The following is a 20,610-nucleotide window of genomic DNA, read 5'->3' as shown; positions in this document are numbered from 1 at the left end:
GATGGTCCTCCTACTCGTCCCGGCTCGCACCCCCCGCTACTGCTGTCTGGATCTACATCTGCAGGCACTCGTGTTCCTCCTGACCCTCGGTGTCCTCTGTTTCACCTTCAGCGGGACCAGGGATGGAGATACAAGAGAGGCCGATCTCGTCACTTCAGTCTCCTATCAGGTATGTGACATCTCCCTTGTGGATTACATCAACCTGGAGAGGTACCTGCTACATATAAAACACAAAGGAGTGCAGCGCTATTAGTGAATTAAAAACACTCTAAAAGAAAAAACACTTGAAAAAAAAAATTAAAAGAAAAAATGACGTCATTGCGTTCTGTCCATTGAGACGGCGGTGTTACAGACACATAGGAAGCGAGAGCTAGCAGATGCAGACGCCGCAGATTTATATTTATTGACATGCTGGATTACTCATCGTTGATTTAAGGCACAATGAGAGAGAGCTCGGTATACTCCCATACTCCAGACAAACTCATTTTCTATAAACGTTATATAGATGATGTACTAGTGATCTGGAATGGCACAAAGAATATCCTTGAAGATTTTTTCAACCACCTCAATAAAAATGACAACAACATCAAGCTAGTTTACAATATTAGTGACAAACAGGTGAATTTCTTAGACCTACAAATTAATATATCTGGTCAAACTTGTATCACTCAAACATATTTCAAAATGATAGATACCAACAGCTATCTATCCCTCAACAGCTGCCATCATAGACGTTGGCTATACAACATACCCAAGGGACAAATGGTCAGAATAAAAAGAAATTGCACCAACAAAGAGGACTTCCAGACACAAGCTGAATTTATTGGAAATAGGTTTAAACAAAAGGGATATTCTGAAGACTACATTCAAAAACAAATCCAAGAAGTTGCAGAACTAGATAGAAATTCCATGCTTCAAGAAAAAATCAAAACTCCCTATCAACAGGAAGCACCAGCCCTCATATTGGATTTCAATGCCCAATATAAAGATGTGGAAAGATTAGTAAGAAAACACTGGCATATCCTAAAAAATGATAGACATCTAAAAAGCATTTTACCAGAAAAACCTAGAATCATATACAAAAGGGCACCCACGATTAGGGATATTTTGGTAAAAAAATTAGTAGATCCACCACCCCCCAGTCGCTATACCTTTTTTAAAAACAAAGGTTTTTATTCTTGCAAATATTGTTATGCCTGCAAGCACACCAAAACCCCACAAACCAAAAGAACTGAATTTATTTGCACCAAAACATGTTATCCCATCAAAAACTTCATTAGTTGCCACACAGAAGGGGTTGTCTATGTGTTACAATGTACGTGTAACTTACAGTATGTGGGACGTACTAAGAGGCCTTTGATGGTCCGTTTCAAGGAGCATGTCAAAAACAATGAAAATGGTTTTCAAAAACATAATGTAAGCAGACACTTTGCAGAAATACACAATAAAAATCCCAAACACCTATCCTTCTGGGCCATAGACAAATATACAAAACCTTGGAGGAGTGACCATCTGGTAAGATCGATCAGCCAGAAGGAATCCTTCTGGATACACTCTCTACACACTCTAGTCCCAGACTGTTTTTTAAACAATTTTTAATATTTAAATATTACTGTATTTTTTGATTTTATATGTATTTTATTATACATTTGGGTAATAATTTTAATTTTCATATATATATATTTTTATACTAATATTCAAACATATTTTTTTATATAAAGATATATTTTATGTATATATATGTTTTATAGAATATTGAATATTGATGGAGGCCATTTCCGGCTCACGAACTCATATTTCTATACACCAACATTTATATTTAATTTATCTAGCAGTCTGTGACATTCTCCCTCAATTCAGTCTAATAGCTCAATGTTTAGGCTGTCTTTTTCATTTCAGCCACTAGGACAACATTCCTTGTAAACATTATAGCCACCAACAGGGAGAGTGATAAATCACTAGACACATTGAACTGTTTCCCACCAACAAGATGGCCGCTTCGGCATCAGCAACGTATATTTTCCAAAATGGCCGCTGATTGACTTCCTGTTTCTCCACTATATATAGTTGTGTAGCTCCCTACCAATCAAACTCCTCTGATGAAGTCACGTGATGTGACGATTAGGGATGAGCCGAACATACCCGGGTTTGGTTCGCATCAGAACGTTCGAACAGACCGCGGGTTCGCACGAACATTTAGAACCCCATTGAAGTCTATGGGACTCGAACGTTCGAATTCAAAAACAATCATTTTAAAGACCAATATTCAATTTAATGTTGGTAAACGTCTTTCAGAACCCGGGTCTTGCCCCAGGGAACATGTATCACATGGGCATAAAAATGTGTCCGTAGGCGCAACATAACACTGCAACCCCTCCCAATATCTGTAATTGGAGCGCAACAAGGAGCCACGTGCAAAGTATTGCATCAAAAATTGTTATTAGGCGCCCTTGTTACACAGGGGCATAAAAATGTGTCCGTAGGCGCAACATAACACTGCAACCCCTCCCAATATCTGTAATTGGAGCGCAACAAGGAGCCACGTGCAAAGTATTGCATCAACAATTGTTATTAGGTGCCCCTGTTACACAGGGGCATAAAAATGTGTCCGTAGGCGCAACATAACACTGCAACCCCTCCCAATATCTGTAATTGGAGCGCAACAAGGAGCCACGTGCAAAGTATTGCATCAAAAATTGTTATTAGGCACCCTTGTTACACAGGGGCATAAAAATGTGTCCGTAGGCGCAACATAACACTGCAACCCCTCCCAATATCTGTAATTGGAGCGCAACAAGGAGTCACGTGCAAAGTATTGCATCAAAAATTGTTATTAGGCGCCCTTGTTACACAGGGGCATAAAAATGTGTCCGTAGGTGCAACATAACACTGCAACCCCTCCCAATATCTGTAATTGGAGCGCAACAAGGAGCCACGTGCAAAGTATTGCATCAAAAATTGTTATTAGGCGCCCTTGTCACACAGGGGCATAAAAATGTGTCCGTAGGCGCAACATAACACTGCAACCCCTCCCAATATCTGTAATTGGAGCGCAACAAGGAGCCACGTGCAAAGTATTGCATCAAAAATTGTTATTAGGCGCCCTTGTTACACAGGGGCATAAAAATGTGTCCGTAGGCGCAACATAACACTGCAACCCCTCCCAATATCTGTAATTGGAGCGCAACAAGGAGCCACGTGCAAAGTATTGCATCAAAAATTGTTATTAGGTGCCCCTGTTACACAGGGGCATAAAAATGTGTCCGTAGGCGCAACATAACACTGCAACCCCTCCCAATATCTGTAATTGGAGCGCAACAAGGAGCCACATGCAAAGTATTGCATCAAAAATTGTTATTAGGCGCCCCTGTTACACAGGGGCATAAAAATGTGTCCGTAGGCGCAACATAACACTGCAACCCCTCCCAATATCTGTAATTGGAGCGCAACAAGGAGCCACGTGCAAAGTATTGCATCAAAAATTGTTATTAGGCACCCCTGTTACACAGGGGCACAAAAATTGTGCCTTAGGCCACGTGCAAAGTATTGCATCAAAAATTGTTATTAGACGCCCCTGTTATACAGGGGCACAAAAATTGTGCCTTAGGCCACATGCAAAGTATTGCATCAAAAATTGTTATTAGACGCCCCTGTTACACAGGGGCAGAAAAATTATGCCTTAGGCCACGTGCAAAGTATTGCATCAAAAATTGTTATTAGGCGCCCTTGTTACACAGGGGCATAAAAATGTGTCCGTAGGCGCAACATAACACTGCAACCCCTCCCAATATCTGTAATTGGAGCGCAACAAGGAGCCACGTGCAAAGTATTGCATCAAAAATTGTTATTAGGTGCCCCTGTTACACAGGGGCATAAAAATGTGTCCGTAGGCGCAACATAACACTGCAACCCCTCCCAATATCTGTAATTGGAGCGCAACAAGGAGCCACGTGCAAAGTATTGCATCAAAAATTGTTATTAGGCGCCCTTGTTACACAGGGGCATAAAAATGTGTCTGTAGGCGCAACATAACACTGCAACCCCTCCCAATATCTGTAATTGGAGCGCAACAAGGAGCCACGTGCAAAGTATTGCATCAAAAATTGTTATTAGGCGCCCTTGTTACACAGGGGCATAAAAATGTGTCCGTAGGCGCAACATAACACTGCAACCCCTCCCAATATCTGTAATTGGAGCGCAACAAGGAGCCATGTGCAAAGTATTGCATCAAAAATTGTTATTAGGCGCCCTTGTTACACAGGGGCATAAAAATGTGTCCGTAGGCGCAACATAACACTGCAACCCCTCCCAATATCTGTAATTGGAGCGCAACAAGGAGCCACGTGCAAAGTATTGCATCAAAAATTGTTATTAGGTGCCCCTGTTACACAGGGGCATAAAAATGTGTCCGTAGGCGCAACATAACACTGCAACCCCTCCCAATATCTGTAATTGGAGCGCAACAAGGAGCCACATGCAAAGTATTGCATCAAAAATTGTTATTAGGCGCCCCTGTTACACAGGGGCATAAAAATGTGTCCGTAGGCGCAACATAACACTGCAACCCCTCCCAATATCTGTAATTGGAGCGCAACAAGGAGCCACGTGCAAAGTATTGCATCAAAAATTGTTATTAGGCACCCCTGTTACACAGGGGCACAAAAATTGTGCCTTAGGCCACGTGCAAAGTATTGCATCAAAAATTGTTATTAGACGCCCCTGTTATACAGGGGCACAAAAATTGTGCCTTAGGCCACATGCAAAGTATTGCATCAAAAATTGTTATTAGACGCCCCTGTTACACAGGGGCAGAAAAATTATGCCTTAGGCCACGTGCAAAGTATTGCATCAAAAATTGTTATTAGGCGCCCTTGTTACACAGGGGCATAAAACTGTGTCCGTAGGCGCAACATAACACTGCAACCCCTCCCAATATCTGTAATTGGAGCGCAACAAGGAGCCACGTGCAAAGTATTGCATCAAAAATTGTTATTAGGTGCCCCTGTTACACAGGGGCATAAAAATGTGTCCGTAGGCGCAACATAACACTGCAACCCCTCCCAATATCTGTAATTGGAGCGCAACAAGGAGCCACGTGCAAAGTATTGCATCAAAAATTGTTATTAGGCGCCCCTGTTACACAGGGGCATAAAAATGTGTCTGTAGGCGCAACATAACACTGCAACCCCTCCCAATATCTGTAATTGGAGCGCAACAAGGAGCCACGTGCAAAGTATTGCATCAAAAATTGTTATTAGGCACCCCTGTTACACAGGGGCACAAAAATTGTGCCTTAGGCCACGTGCAAAGTATTGCATCAAAAATTGTTATTAGACGCCCCTGTTATACAGGGGCACAAAAATTGTGCCTTAGGCCACATGCAAAGTATTGCATCAAAAATTGTTATTAGACGCCCCTGTTACACAGGGGCAGAAAAATTATGCCTTAGGCCACGTGCAAAGTATTGCATCAAAAATTGTTATTAGGCGCCCCTGTTAAACAGGGGCAGAAAAATTAGGCCTTAGGCACTGGTGGCGGAGCACAGAAAAAAAACATTTCTTACTAGCTAACAGCATGAAAAGTGAGGAGGAGAAGGATATTCCATCAGCAGCACAACAGGACAGTCACTCAGCATCAGCAGTCTCAAAGGGATCTGATATTTCAACACAAAATTCTTATTCAGTAACATCAGCATCAGGTGCTTGGTAGCCGGTGTTGATCCAAGCCTGATTCATTTTGATGAAGGTCAGTCGATCAACAGAGTGGGTGGAGAGGCGTACCCTGTGATCGGTCACAAAGCCTCCAGCAGCACTGAATGTGCGTTCTAAAAGAACACTGGATGCAGGGCAAGCCAGTATCTCAATTGCGTACTGTGCAAGCTCTGGCCAGTGATCCATCCTCAAGACCCAGTAAGCCAGAGGATTTTTCGTGGGGAAGGTGTCCAAGTCGGATCTTGCCGCTAGGTATTCCCCGACCATGTAAACCAGACGCTGGCGATGGTTGCTGGAACCGGTCAGACCTTGGGGCTGCGGACTAAAAAATTGTCTGAACGCATCGGTCAGACGGCCACCTTCTCCACCGCTCCTTCTCTGACTCACCGAAGCCTCAGCAAGACGTTGTCCAGGGCCAGGTTTTGGTAATCCCCCCGGTTCTGGGAACGCATTGCACAGACCCTTCTGCAAGGCCTCCCGCAGTAGTTTCATCTTCTGCTCCCTCTGCGATGGCAACATAAGATCCGTTACCTTACTCTTGTAACGTGGATCAAGGAGAGTTGCCAGCCAGTAATGATCCCTCTCCTTGATAGCACGTACACGAGGATCCTTACGCAGGCTTTGCAGGATCAGGGAGGCCATGCAGCGTAGGTTTGCAGAGGCATTCGGGGCACAGTCCTCTGGGTCACTGAGGACGACAGGATCCTCAGCCACCTCATCCCAGCCACGTAAAAGTCCACGTGTTCCTTGGGACTGTAAATGATCCCTTGAAGACTGCTGCTGTTGATGCTGAGTGCTAGGCTCCACCTCCATGCTGCTGATACAATCCTCCTCCTCCTCCTCTTCCTCATCCTCCTCCTCCTCTTCCTGTGTTCCAGGTGGGCAAGCAGGAACAGTGTCTGGATAAAGGGGGCCTTGAGAGGTAAGGAAGTCCTCCTCTTCCTCCCTCTGTTCTGCCTCAAGGGCCCTGTCCATTATTCCACGTAGGGTGTGCTCCAACATGTGAATAAGCGGGACAGTCTCACTGATGCATGCACTGTCACTGCTCACCATCCTCGTGGCCTCCTCAAATGGTGACAGGACAGTGCATGCATCCCTGATCAAGGCCCACTGGCGTGGTGAAAAAAAACCAAGCTCCCCTGAGCCAGTTCTGCTGCCATATTGGCACAGGTACTCATTGATGGCCCTCTGCTGCGTGTGCAGCCGCTGCAGCATGGCCAACGTAGAGTTCCATCTGGTGGGCATGTCACAGATTAGGCGGTTCTTGGGCAGGTTGTATTCCCTCTGGAGGTCTGTCAGCCGAGCAGTGGCATTATATGACCTCCGGAAATGCACACAGACTTTCCTGGCCTGCCTCAGGACATCCTGTAAGCCAGGATACCTGCCCAAGAACCGCTGCACCACCAAATTGAGAACATGTGCAAAACAGGGCACATGGGTGAGTTTTCCACGTCGCAGGGCAGAGAGGAGGTTGGTGCCATTATCGCTGACCACCATTCCAGGCTTCAGCTGGCGTGGCGTCAACCACCTCTGAGCCTGCCCCTGCAGAGCTGAAAGAACCTCTTCCCCAGTGTGGCTCCTGTCTCCCAAGCACACCAGCTCTAGGACCGCATGGCATCTCTTGGCCTGCATTCCTGCGTAGCCCGTCGTACGCCTACGGAGCACGGCTGGTTCTGAGCCAACATCACCACAGGAAGAGGCCACAGAGGAAGAAGAAGAGGAGGGGGTGGAGGAGAGAGGTGTGTCACAAGCAGTTGTAGTGTTTTGGAGGCGTGGTGGTGGAACAACCTCCAAAACTACTGTACCTTGACCTGCGTCCTTCCCAGCTGCCAGCAGAGTCACCCAATGGGCCGTAAAAGACAGGTAATGTCCCTGTCCATGCCTGCTGGACCATGAGTCAGCGGTAAGATGCACCTTACCACTGACCGCCCTGTCCAGCGAGGTATGGACATTGCCTTCCACATGCCGGTAGAGAGCCTGAATCGCCTTCCGTGAAAAAAAGTGGCGTTTGGGTACTTGCCACTGAGGTACTGCACATTCCACAAACTCACGGAAGGGGGCAGAATCTACCAACTGAAAAGGTAGCAGTTGAAGTGCTAGCAATTTTGCTAAGCTAGCATTCAACCGCTGGGCATGTGGATGGCTGGGAGCGTACTTCTTTCGGCGCTGCAGCAGCTGGGGCAGGGAAATTTGTCTGGTAATATCAGTAGATTGGCCGGATGTACTACCACTATTACGTTGTGACACACCTATTTCTACACCTTCGGTGCAGGCTGCAGAGAGGACTGGGGGTCTAGTGGGGTTTGAGGTCACAGAAGGGCAAGGGGAGGACCGCTTTGGTCTTTGGTGTGGGTCTTTCTGGTATGCCTGCCAACGAGCTGCATGGCAGGTCGACATATGTCTGGACAAGCATGTGGTGCCCAAGCGGGTGATGTTGTGGCCACGCGAGATACGCTTGAGACATATGTTGCAAACAGCAAAGGTAGGATCTGATGGACAGGTTTCAAAAAAGGCCCACACCAAAGAACTTTTGCTGTACCGTTGAGACACAGCAGCGCCACGTAATGCAGTTGGTGTACTGCCCTTAAGCTGACCCCTGGAGGGCTTCCTGCCTCTTTGAAGATGTGCCTGTGCCTCGTCCTCTTCCTCCTCCTCCTCTCTCCTACCAGGCACCCAGGTAGAGTCAATGACCTCATCATCCCCTCCCTCCTCATCATCACTGGCGACAACCTGGCAGTATGCTCCAGCTGGGGGAACATCACTCCCAGATTGTTGTCCCTCTCGGCCACCCCCTCTCCCTGGGCTAACATCAATGCCTTCCTCTATCAGTGTTCCGTCATCGGAGTCTTCAAAACGCTGCGCATCTTCAGCTAGCATGTACCCAACACTGTGTTGAAACAGTTCGGGGGACTCCTCAGGAGGACACGGTGGGACTAGGGAAGGATTGTGTGATCCCATTGTGCAGAGGGTAGAGGACGCCTTGGCAGCTGCTTTGCCAGACAAACTATAATCAGTCTGTGTGAGAGAGGATGAGGAGGATGAGGACGGCTTGGTCATCCACTCAACTAATTTCTCAGCATGTTGAGGCTCAACACGGCCAGCTCCCGAAAAGAAGGACGAGCAGCCACGGCCACGTGCTGAAGAGGATGCACCACATCCATCACCAGCGTTACCTCTAGATGCAGAGCCTGCTTGCCCTCATGACTCTCTGCCTCTCTTTGTCCTTCCAGCCATAGTTATGCGTTCAGGTGTTATGTAACAAAATAGTCGCTGTCACACCAACTGCGTTCAGATGGTATTAAACAGCAACCACACAGTAAGAGCGACTTGGCTCAAGTGTAAAGTAACAAAATAGTCGCAGTCACACCAACTGCGTTCAGATGGTATTAAACAGCAACCACACAGTAAGAGCGACTTGGCTCAAGTGTAAAGTAACAAAATAGTCGCTGTCACACCAACTGCGTTCAGATGGTATTAAACAGCAACCACACAGTAAGAGCGACTTGGCTCAAGTGTAAAGTTACAAAATAGTTGCAGTCACACCAACTGCGTTCAGATGGTATTAAACAGCAACCACACAGTAAGAGCGACTTGGCTCAAGTGTAAAGTAACAAAATAGTCGCAGTCACACCAACTGCGTTCAGATGGTATTAAACAGCAACCACACAGTAAGAGCGACTTGGCTCAAGTGTTATGTAACAAAATAGTCGCTGTCACACCAACTGCGTTCAGATGGTATTAAACAGCAACCACACAGTAAGAGCGACTTGGCTCAAGTGTTATGTAACAAAATAGTCGCTGTCACACCAACTGCTTTCAGATGGTATTAAACAGCAACCACACAGTAAGAGCGACTTGGCTCAAGTGTAAAGTAACAAAATAGTCGCTGTCACACCAACTGCCTTTAGTTGCTATTAAGCAGCACACACGCAGTAATAGCGACTGCGGTCAAATGCGATTTAACAGCACGCACGCAGTGACACCAACTGCCTTTAGTTGCTATTAAACAGCACGCACGCAGTAATAGCGACTGCGGTCAAATGCGATTTAACAGCACGCACGCAGTGACACCAACTGCCTTTAGTTGCTATTAAACAGCATGCACGCAGTAATAGCGACTGCGGTCAAATGCGATTTAACAGCACGCACGCAGTGACACCAACTGCCTTTAGTTGCTATTAAACAGCACGCACGCAGTAATAGCGACTGCGGTCAAATGCGATTTAACAGCACGCACGCAGTAATAGCGACTGCGTTTCTGTGCAATTCAATAGCCCAGTTGCATTAACAGCGACTGCGCAAATAAATTGCACACGTGCAGTAACAGGTAATGCGTCTGTGTGTGCAATTAACTAGCACACGTTAAATAACACAGAATAATTATATTTAAAGTAAATCCCTAATGCAGGCAATACAACACGTTAGAGCGCTGCATGTAGAACAATCTCCTGCCTGACAGATATTAATAGATAAACTAGCTGAGCTGTACAGTTTATAAATATATTGGCAACGCCTAAGGATGTGAATATATTCTCTACAAACTGTACTTTTAACTATACTGACTACACTTCCTTATCTATCTATCTATCTATCTATCTATCTATCTATCTATCTATCTATCTATCTATCTATCTATCTATCTATCTATCTATCTATCTATCTATCTATCTATCTATCTATCTATCTATCTATCTATCTATCTATCTATCTATCTATCTATCTATCTATCTATCTATCTATCTATCTATCTATCTATCTATCTATCTATCTATCTATCTATCTATCTATCTATCTATCTCACTGTGGGGCTGATTTACCAAGCCTTTACTCCATGACTCATGGAGTAAAAGCAGGAGTAGCAGCCGTTTGGCCATTTACTAAAGAAATACGCTGCTAGTGCAGTGTATTTCCCTAGTTACTAATGTGCTCTGTGCGCCCAGGAGAGGGTGCATTGTGCACCAGTACAGACCTGGCGCACGGGACATTGAAATGTAAATTGCGGGAGTTTATTAGGGGGGGAGGTGGGGGGATGCAGGGGAAGTGAAGTGACATGTGTTTGAAAGTGTTTGGCGGGCCGAATTGAAAGGGAAAGTGTTTTTTGAAAACAGATCCCCGTACGCTTGCACAGTGCGCCTGAACCTCTGGAGGTTCATTTGCATACTGGGCATGCGCAGAGAGAACCTTGTCAGTACGCCGTGAAAATCTTGGTAAATACCAAGCGGCGTACCCGTGAATGCGCTGCGTGACGCGGAGCACGGGAATCTCCGAGCTGTTTTCAGCCATGAAGGGGAACTCCGCGCCAAATTTCAAACTTGAAATCGGCGCGGGTCCCCCTCCAGGGCTACATTAGGCTCTTAGGCTTGGTCCGGAACGTGAGGGGTTAAACCCGCGCCGAATCGGCGCGGGGGTCCCCCCCAGATCCAAACCAAGCCCTCATCCCAAGCATGCAGTCTGGCCCGGACAGGAATGGGGGCGGGGACGAGCGAGCGCCCCCCCCCCTCCTGAGCCGTACCAGACCGCATGCCCTCAACATGGGGGAGTGTGTGCTGTGGGGGAGGGGGGCACTGCCCCCCCACCCCACAGCACTCTTGTCCCCATGTCGATAGGGACAAGAGCCTCTTCCCGACAACCCTTGCCATTGGTTGTCGGGGTATACGGGCGGGGCTAATCGGAATCTGCGAGCTCCCTTTAATAAGGGGGCCCCCAGATGCCGGCCCCCCCACCCTATGTGAATGAGTATGGGGTACATCGTACCTCTACCCATTCACATGGGGGAAATGTAAAGTAAAATAAAACACCACACAGAATAAAATATTTTATTAATCTGCTCCGGAGCCCCCCCTTTCTTCTTTAGCTCTCTTACAAGGGGGGGTTTCTTCTCTCCCGATCTTCCGCCGGGACCCTGGGCTTCGGTGATTTCTGCCGGGGGAGGGCGCCATCCCTCGGTCCTCTCCGGAGCCTCCTGCCGGATGCCCCCACCCCATTTAAGCTCTTTTTCATTAGGGAGGGGCATCCGGACTTCGGGGTCTTCTGCCGGGGGATGGCGCCTATCCCCCGGTCTTTCCGGTGCCTTCCGCCAGGGTTCCGGTCTTCCTGGTCTTCTGCCGGGGGTGCGCCAACTCCCCGGTCTTTTCTCTGCTCCCTCTTCTGCCTGGCTCCCCCGCGGAGCCAGGGCTTTCTTCCGTCTTCTTTCTTCTCTCTTCCTTCTTCTGCCTGTCTCCTCCGGGAGCCCAGGGCTTGTCTCCGCTGTCTTCTTCCTTCTCTTCCATTGGATGTTGACACGACAAGGTTCCGCGCTGACATGCCGTGTCAGCGGCGGGCATGGACTTATATAGGGTAATGCCACCATGTGACCTCAACCCATGTGACATCACATTCCCTGGGCATGATGGGAATGTGATGTCACATGGGTTGAGGTCACATGGTGGCATTGCCCTATATAAGTCCATGCCCACTGCTCAGACGGCATTCCAGCGCCGGACCTCGTTGTGTCAACATCGAATGGAAGAGAAGGGAGAAGACAGCGGAGACAAGCCCTGTGCTCCGCGGAGGAGACAGGCAGAAGCGGAAGGCATCGCAGAAGCCCGCGGGTGTCGCCCCCCCGGCGGAAGACACCGTACAAGCCCGGGACCCTCCCCCAAAGGCAGGAGCCTCACTGGTGAAGGGGGTCCCGGTAAATTACGTCGCTGAAGACGGGGGTGGGGTGCCAGTGCACCCCCCCCCCGCAGAAACCATCGTAGAAGCCCGGGACCCTCCCCCAAAGGCAGGAGCCTCACTGGTGAAGGGGGTCCCGGTGAATTACGTCGCTGAAGACGGGGGTGGGGTGCCAGTGCACCCCCCCTCCCCGCAGAAACCGTCGTAGAAGCCCGGGACCCTCCCCCAAAGGCAGGAGCCTCACTGGTGAAGGGGGTCCCGGTGAAAGACGGGGCCTAATGGGGTGGTGGTGGGGGGCCCCGGCAGAAGACCCCCGGCAGACTAATAAATTAATTTATTCATGTGTGGTGTTTTATTTCTTTACATTTTTTTCCCCAGGTGAATGGGTAGGGGTAAGGTGTACCCCCATACTCCTTCACATAGGGTGAGGGGCCGGAATCTGGGGGCCACCTTATTAAAGGGGCCTCTCAGATTCTGATAAGCCCCCCGCCCGCATACCCCGACAACCAACGGCCAGGGTTGTCGGGAAGAGGCTCTTGTCCCTATCGACATTTGGACAAGAGTGCTTTGGGGTGGGGGGGCAGTGCCCCCCTCCCCCACAGCACACACTCCCCCATGTTGAGGGCATGCGGTCCGGTACGGCTCAGGAGGGGGGGGGGCGCTCGCTCGTCCCCGCCCCCATTCCTGTCCGGCCAGACTGCGTGCCTGGGATGAGGGCTTGGTTTGGATCTTGGGGGGAACCCCACGCTGGTTTTCGGCGCGGGTTTAACCCCTTATGTTCCAGACCAAGCCTAAGAGCCTGGTATGCACCTGAAGGGGAACCCACATTTTTTTTTTTTTTTGGTCTGGAGTTCCCCTTCATGAACAGCGATCTGTCATTTACCCATGTCAGTCCTCCCCCCTTCAGTTAGAACACACCCAGGGAACATATTTAACCCCTCCCTCGCACCTAGTGTTAACCCCTTCCCTGCCAGTGGCATTTTTAGAGTAAGCAATGCATTTTTACAGCACTGATCGCTAGAAAAATGCCAATGGTTCCAAAAAAGTGTTCGATGTGTCTGCCATAATGTCGCAGTACCGATAAAAATCGCTGATCGCCGCAATAACTAGTTAAAACAAAAAAAGCCATATTTTGTAGACGCTATAACTTTTGCCAAAACCAAACACTAAACGCTATTTGCGATTTTTTGGAACCAAAAAGATGTAGAATACGTATCGGCCTAAACTGAGGGTTTTTTTAATTTTTAGAATATATATTTTTGGGGATATTTATTATAGCAAAAAGTAAAAATAATTTTTACATATGTGGGCGGGACTTACGCAAGTCCCGCCCACATATATAAACATTGTTCAAACCACACATGTGAGGTATTGACGCGTGCGTTAGAGCGAGAGCAATACTTTTACCACTAGACCTTCTTTGTAACTATAAACTGGTAACCTGGAAAAAAAAGAAAAAGGTCGCCTATGGGGATATTCACGGAATTAATTTTGGCCCCATTGCAGGAGTGTTTCCAATAGTAAAGCGTGACATGTAAGGTATCTATTTACTCGGTGTAACATCATCTTTCACATTATCCCCAAAAATTGGGCTCACTTTTGTGTTTTGTTAATTTTTAACCACTTGAGCCCGGACCATATTTCTGGTCAATGACCGGGCAAGTTTTTGTTATTCGGCACGGCGTCGCTTTAACTGACAATTGCGCAGTCGTGCGACGTGGCTCCCAAACAAAATTGGCAACCTTTTTTTCCCCACAAATAGATTATTAAATGTGCGTGTTTACTTCTGTCTTTAACACCTCCCCTTCAGGCTGGAAAGCATCAGATCAGGGGAAACAAAAAAAAAAAAAGCTCTCATTCCATTGCAGCTTGGTTCCTACATGTGTGATGAACTGAGCATGCTCAAACACTTAGAAAAAAATTATCCTTTCTTTTTAACCAGTTAAGCCCCGGACCAATATGCAGCCTAAAGACCCAAGGTGTTTTTACAGTTCGGGACTGCGTCGCTTTAACAGACAATTGTGCGGTCGTGTGACGTGGCTCCCAAACAAAATTGGCGTCCTTTTTCCCCCCACAAATAGAGCTTTCTTTTGGTGGTATTTGATCACATCTGCGGTTTTTAGTTTTTGCGCTATAAACAAAAATAGAGCGACAATTTTGAAAAAAATGCAATATTTTTTACTTTTTGCTGTAATAAATATCCCCCAAAAACATATATAAAAACATTTTTTTTTCCTCAGTTTAGGCCGATACGTATTCTTCTACCTATTTTTAGTAAAAAAAATCGCAATAAGCGTTTATCGATTGGTTTGCGCAAAATTTATAGTGTTTACAAAATAGGGGATAGTTTTATTGCATTTTTATTAATTTTTTTTTTTTACTACTAATGGCGGCGATCAGCAATTTTTTTCGTGACTGCGACATTATGGCGGACACTTCGGACAATTTTGACACATTTTTGGGACCATTGTCATTTTCACAGCAAAAAATGCATTTAAATTGCATTCTTTATTGTGAAAATGACAGTTGCAGTTTGGGAGTTAACCACAGGTGGCGCTGTAGGAGTTAGGGTGCACCTAGTATGTGTTTACAACTGTAGGGGGGTGTGGCTGTAGGAATGACGTCATCGATCGTGTCTTCCCTATAGATCCCGGCCCCCCCCTCTGTGAAATGGTAATGGGGTACATTGTACCTCTACCATTTCACCCAAAAAAAGTGACATAAGTGTGAAAAATGACAGTAGCCAGTTTTTGACAAATCTTTAAATAAAATCTTCTTTCCGCGGTTCCGTCTTCTTCTTTCATTCGGGTTTCTTCCTCTGCTTCTTTCTTGGGTCTTCTCATCCACATCTTGCCCGACGCCTTCTCCTATCTTCTTCTCCGTCCTTCAGCCTTCTCGTCCCGCATCTTCTTGATCTTCTGGGCGCTGCGCTTGAAATTGAAGATCCCGCCATGTTCCCGCTCCTGGGACCCGCCCCCCTCTGACGCCACAGGTTAACTCATATGAAAGTCTGCGTGTGGTATATGTGCGTCAGAGGGGGGCGGGGTCACATGAGCGTCACACGGCGGGAACTTCAATTGGAAGCTCGTCCGCATAGTGCGGCGGCTTCTTCTCCAGACGGCGCGCTTGAAATTTAATTCCCCCGCCGTGTGACGCTCTGTGACCCCCGCCCCCCTCTGACGCACATGACTTTCTAAGAAGTTTACTTGTGGTGTGTCCCAGGAGTGGTCCCAGGAGCGGCTAATTCAATTTCAAGCGCTGCGTCCGGGGAAGAAAAAGATGTGGACGAGAAGGCTGGCGGACGGAGAAGAAGACAGGAGAAGACACCGGGCAAGATGTGGATGAGAAGGCTGAAGGACAGACGGAGAAGACAGGAGAAGACACCGGGCAAGATGTGGACGAGAAGGCTGAAGGACGGATGGAGAAGATAGGAGGAGACGTCGGGCAATATGTGGACGAGAAGACCCAAGAAAGAAGCAGAGGAAGAAACCCGAATGAAAGAAGAAAAGAATATTTTATTAAAAGATTTGTCAAAAACCGGCTACTGTCATTTTTAACACTTTTGAATTTTTTTGGGGGTGAAATGGTAGAGGTACAGTGTACCCCATTACCATTTCACATAGGGGGGGCCAGGATCTGGGGGTCCCCTTTGTTAAAGGGGTCTTCCAGATTCTGATAAGCCCCCCGCCCGCAGACCCCCACAACCACCGGGCAAGGGTTGTGGGGATGAGGCCCTTGTCCCCATCAACATGGGGACATCCTCCCCATGTTGAGGGCATGTGGCCTGGTGCGGTTCAGGAGAGGGGTGGGCCGCACTCTGTCCCCCCCTCTTTTCTGCGGCCGGCCAGGTTAACGTGCTCGGATAAGGGTCTGGTGTGGATTTTTAGGGGGACTCCACGCCATATTTTTTTAATTTGGGGTGGAGTTCCCCTTAAAATCCACACCAGACCTGAAGGGCCTGGTATGGATATTTGCGGGGAACCGCACGTCTTTTTTTTTTGTTTTTACGGCGGGGTTCCCCTTAATATCCATTTCAGACCTGAAGGGCCTGGTAATTTAATTTGGGGGACCCCCTACACATTTTTTTTTGTTTTATGAATGAATCCTCTCTGTAATTGCCAGAGCCGACAATTCATTATTGCCGCGTGTGAATTTTAAATGACTTTTTTTCCTTCAGAATGTCATTTTGTGCAGGGACAGTTCTAAGTGCGGGAAAAATGCGCTATTTCACATGCTGACATTACACCCCCCCTAGGTACGAAATTTAAAGGAATATTTCACTTTTATTGTTTCACTTTAAGCATTAATAAATTCACTGCTCCTGAAAAAACGGCCGTTTTAAAAAATAAAAAAAACATTGATACATGTCCCCTGGGGCAGGACTGAGGTCCCCAAACACTTTTTAGGACAAAACTTGCAGATTAGCCTTTAAAACTAGACAATGCATTTCCTGAGGAAAATGCAAGTGGGAATGCTGAATAGCTGAATTGCTGAGCCCCCGCCAAAGCCATTCACCATAACCACTACACTATCTTTAGGACACACAGCTCCTTTCTCTATCTGCAAAGTAGAGAGTATCCTGACTTCCTGGTCGCCCCTCCCCCTCAAGAGGTTTTCTCCCCCCCCAGGTCAGTGAGGAGGAATATTGCACTGAGGTAGAAAGCTATTTATGGAAAGAAATACCATTACAAATGCTTTTAATTCACATACCAAATACGTGAAATACGCCTTCAAACAAACCTTAATAAATCCACAACCGTACATGCAATCGATACAGCGACTTCACCGTTTGAAAGACACGGCCCTTGTGAACGCATCGATATGAAATTTATGTTGATAAACTTAAAAATGTGGCCATGTCAGCGATTTAGAAAAGAGCGTCTTTGTGTGTTTTGCAGAAACATTTTTTCGACTTTTTAACATGACGGTCAATGGGAGGGATTTTGAGGCTCTTGTCCTTTAGAAGCTCCAGGAACTAAAAGTTAAATGCTTATCGCAAAACTGATCACATTGCCTGAAACCAGACAAAAATACCTACGTTTTGATATATAAATTGTGTATGACAAGTAGATCTTGTGGGCGTGAGAGCAATTTGTTTCCCCTTTTTTTAAAGATAATTTTTTTTTCAATGATCTCCACTCTAAAGGTCACATGACACACTCTAAATCACCTTCCATAGGAATTCATTATAACCGATAAAATTTTCTGAAAAAAATCACTAAACGTAAATTGCTTTTTCACAAAAACTATGAAAGATATCAATCTGAAAAGTCATAGCCGGATAGCTGAATATTTTGTGACCGCTTTAAAGTTTTTTTGGTGTCTGTAAGTGAAAGTATGAAGGAGCTGAAACTTTTGGCAGCGTGTGTGATTTGAAGCAGTAAAAATGATGTTCTCATTGACTTCAATGTTAAAAAAAGTGTCTAAAAGCTTAATATTTTAAAAAGTATAAATAGTACAAAAAAACTTGAAGAAGTCCCATCGTTAGCTGAATGAGATGAACATTTTAATAGTTGAATGGTCTCAATAGCTGAAAGTATGCAGAAGTTACGCAGAGCTAAAAAACGTACGGAATAAAATTAAGAACTAGAAAATGCATTTCCTGAGGAAAATGCGCTTGGGAATGCTGAATAGCTGAATTACTGAGCCCGCGCCAAAGCTATTCACCATAACCACTACACTATCTTTAGGACACACAGCTCCTTTCTCTATCTGCAAAGTAGAGAGTATCCTGACTTCCTGGTCGCCCCTCCCCCTCAAGAGGTTTCCCCTCCCCCCAGGTCAGTGAGGAGAAATATTGCACTGAGGTAGAAAGCTATTTATGGAAAGAAATAGCATTACAAACGCTTTTAATTCACAGACCAAATACATGAATTAAGCCTTCAAACAAAACTTAATTAATCCACAACCGTACATGCGATCGATACAGCGACTTCACCGTTTGAAAGACAAGGCCCTTGTGAACGCATCGATATGAAATTTATGTTGATAAACTTAAAATTGTGGCCATGCCAGCGATTTAGAAAAGAGCGTCTTTGTGTGTTTTGCAGGAACATTTTTAAAATTTTTAACATGAGAGTCAATGAGAGTGGTTTTGTCGCTCTTGTCCCTTAGAAGCTCCTGGAACTAAAAGTCAAATGCCTATCACAAAACTGATCACATTGCCTGAAACCAGACAAAAATACCTACGTTTTGATATATAAATTGTGTATGACAAGTAGATCTTGTGGGCGTGAGAGCAATTTGTTTCCCCTTTTTTTAAAGATAACTTTTTTTTCAATCATCTCCACTCTAAAGGTCACATGACACACTCTAAATCCCCTCCATAGGATTACATTATAACCGATTACATTTTCTGAAAAAATCGCTAAACGTAAATTGCGTTTTCACAAAAACCTTAAAAGATATCAATCTGAAAAGTCATAGCCGGATAGCTGAATATTTTGTGACCGCTTTAAAGTTTGATTGGTGTCTGTAAGTGAAAGTATAAAGGAGCTGAAACTTTTGGCAGGACGTGTGATTTGGAGCGGGAAAAAGGATGTTCTCATTGACTTCAATGTTAAAAAAGTGTCTAAAAGCTTAATATTTTAAAAAGTATAAATAGTAAAAAAAAACTTGAAGAAGTCCCATCGTTAGCTGAACGAGACGAACATTTTAATAGTTGAATGGTCTCAATAGCTGAAAGTATGCAGAAGTTACGCAGAGCCAAAAAACGTACGGAATAATAAGAATAACTAGACAATGCATTTCCTGAGGAAAATGCGAGTGGGAATGCTGAATAGCTGAATTGCTGAGCCCGCACAAAAGCCATTTACCATAACCACTACAGTATTGAAAACAAAAGAAGGAGGGGGATGGGAAGGGAAGGAAAAACACAAAACTAGGGATGATCAGAAAGGAAAAGACAAAGGAAAGAGGGAGAGGGAGGGAGGACAAGATACACAAGGAAAGCACTCACATTGGCCGCATCCGTAATGATAAGAATATAGAACAGTACCCCTTCAAGAAGAGTGGGCAAAATCGGACTTTGAGACTCGTGGAAGTATAAAAAATATATATTTTATTACATAAATTTACAAAATGTACACTAACAATGGTATAATGGAATGCAACTGATAACAATCACAATACAACCATTCAGAACAAGAGAATAGTGAAAGAATCCTATTGAAGTCGCCTACGCGTTTCACCGTGGGGCTTCTTCAGGACGAAATGAACAGGATTATTGCTACTATGTAGCCATGATTTTCACAATCTGTGAATAGTACACATCATATTTGCTCATGTCATTATTGACATATTTGGCCTGGACCTGCGGTATGTTTCCAATCAACATGGTTTACTTGTTGCCCTATTATATATTATAGGATGTAAGACTTTGCAATTTATTTTCTTTACTTCTCTTTTTTCTCCATGGACATATATACGCATGTAGACATATATATATATAGGCGTATATTATAATGCTTAAGGTTATACACATAGACATATATTGTTAGCGTAAATATGCGCTTATTGCTTTTTTCCTCCCCCTCTTTATCAGATCATCGATCTCTAAACATATTTTTTGTACTATCTACTACCATCGGTATATATTTCATCTATCATTGGAATCTTCCTGGATGATCATATCCACCGCTGTGTATCAGGTGATGTAGCCACATGTTGTAACCCATATGTATTGCAAAAATTTGTGTGTTTTTTCGCTGGTTTTAATCAACTGATAAAGATATATGTTTTAGGAATTTTTTCTTTTATGTAAATATCATCATTATCATGTTTTATGCTGTACTAATATGATGTGTACTATTCACAGATTGTGAAAATCATGGCTACATAGTAGCAATAATCCTGTTCATTTCGCCCTGAAGAAGCCCCACGGTGAAACGCGTAGGCGACTTCAATAGGATTCTTTCACTATTCTCTTGTTCTGAATGGTTGTATTGTGATTGTTATCAGTTGCATTCCATTATACCATTGTTAGTGTACATTTTGTAAATTTATGTAATAAAATATATATTTGTTATACTTCCACGAGCCTCAAAGTCCGATTTTGCCCACTCTTCTTGAAGGGGTACTGTTCTATAACCACTACAGTATCTTTAGGACATACAAGCAGTGTTCCTTCAGTACTTATAAAGCCTAATATCACACAGCTCCTTTCTCTATCTGCAATATAGAGAGTGTCCTGACTTGCCTGGTCGCCCCTCCCCCCTCAAGAGGCTTTCTCCACATGAGGTGGGGG

The 20,610-nt window shown here is 45.4% G+C and overlaps 1 long non-coding RNA gene across 1 annotated transcript; it reads left to right on the top strand.

The window, feature by feature from the left end:
* Positions 1-19,639: 19,639 nt before the first annotated feature.
* LOC120924946 lies at positions 19,640-20,278 on the top strand. Its single transcript, XR_005746481.1, has 3 exons — positions 19,640-19,682; positions 19,909-20,014; positions 20,182-20,278. It is a non-coding gene; the product is annotated as an uncharacterized LOC120924946 (long non-coding RNA).
* The last annotated feature ends 332 nt before the right edge of the window (positions 20,279-20,610 follow it).

The sequence above is a fragment of the Rana temporaria genome, chromosome 1 (genome assembly GCF_905171775.1).
Source record: "Rana temporaria chromosome 1, aRanTem1.1, whole genome shotgun sequence".
NCBI lineage: Eukaryota > Metazoa > Chordata > Amphibia > Anura > Ranidae > Rana > Rana temporaria.
The sequence above is the reverse complement of the archived record's forward strand: the minus strand, read 5'-3'. Positions and strand labels throughout refer to the sequence as shown.